General features: G+C 45.9%; 1 non-coding gene across 1 annotated transcript; it reads left to right on the top strand.

Moving 5' to 3' along the window:
* The first annotated feature begins 282 nt into the window (after nt 1-282).
* trnai-aau (transfer RNA isoleucine (anticodon AAU)) lies at nt 283-356 on the top strand. Its single transcript has one exon. It is a non-coding gene; the product is annotated as a tRNA-Ile (tRNA).
* Nucleotides 357-712: the final 356 nt, after the last annotated feature.

The following is a 712-nucleotide window of genomic DNA, read 5'->3' as shown; positions in this document are numbered from 1 at the left end:
TAGGTTGTCGTAAGACAAGGCTGCATGAAGTGTGAACTGGAGCTTTCATGGATCGACAAAAAAAGGCTTTTGGAGAATGCGGGCATCGATCCCACTACCTCTCGCATGCTAAGCAAGCACCCTTAACATTTGATCAAATTCCCCAGCAAGGTTGGAATTGCCACAAGGAGCAACCAATAGGGTCCAGTCTTGTCAGGCTAATCTGTTGGTGGACATGTTCGTTTTACACGCCAGCACTTGCAGAGGCTCGGTGCATCTCAAAAATTGTGCGCTGTAGCCATTGGCTGGTTAGCTCAGTTGGTTAGAGTGTGGTGCTAATAACCCCAAGGCCATGAGTTCGATCCCCATACTGGCCATGAGGTACATTTTGAGTGTCAAAATTGTGAGTCACATGCGGGGGGGGGTATCGAATAAAGTTTAGTGACTTGCAGAAATAACTCCTTTTTGAGAGCGTTAAAACTGATGATCTAAAGGTCCCTGATTCGATCCAGGGTTTCGGCATTAGTAGTAGTTCTTTCTTTACGCTCCGCTTTGGGTTCAAGGAAACTGCCCACAGCTTTGTTTGTGGGCCTCAATGGTGTGATGGTGGGCCTCTGCTGCTCCTCTGAAAGCAAGTAATGTCTTTATTTTTCATCTGACATTGTGACATCAGCGTTACATGAAAGTTGCTTGTCATTTTTACATGACAGTAGGTTGTTGTTAGACAAGGCTG

This window comes from Oncorhynchus kisutch, linkage group LG17 (assembly GCF_002021735.2).
Source record: "Oncorhynchus kisutch isolate 150728-3 linkage group LG17, Okis_V2, whole genome shotgun sequence".
NCBI classification, from domain to species: Eukaryota; Metazoa; Chordata; class Actinopteri; order Salmoniformes; family Salmonidae; genus Oncorhynchus; species Oncorhynchus kisutch.
This window is presented reverse-complemented; position numbering and strand designations above follow the sequence as displayed.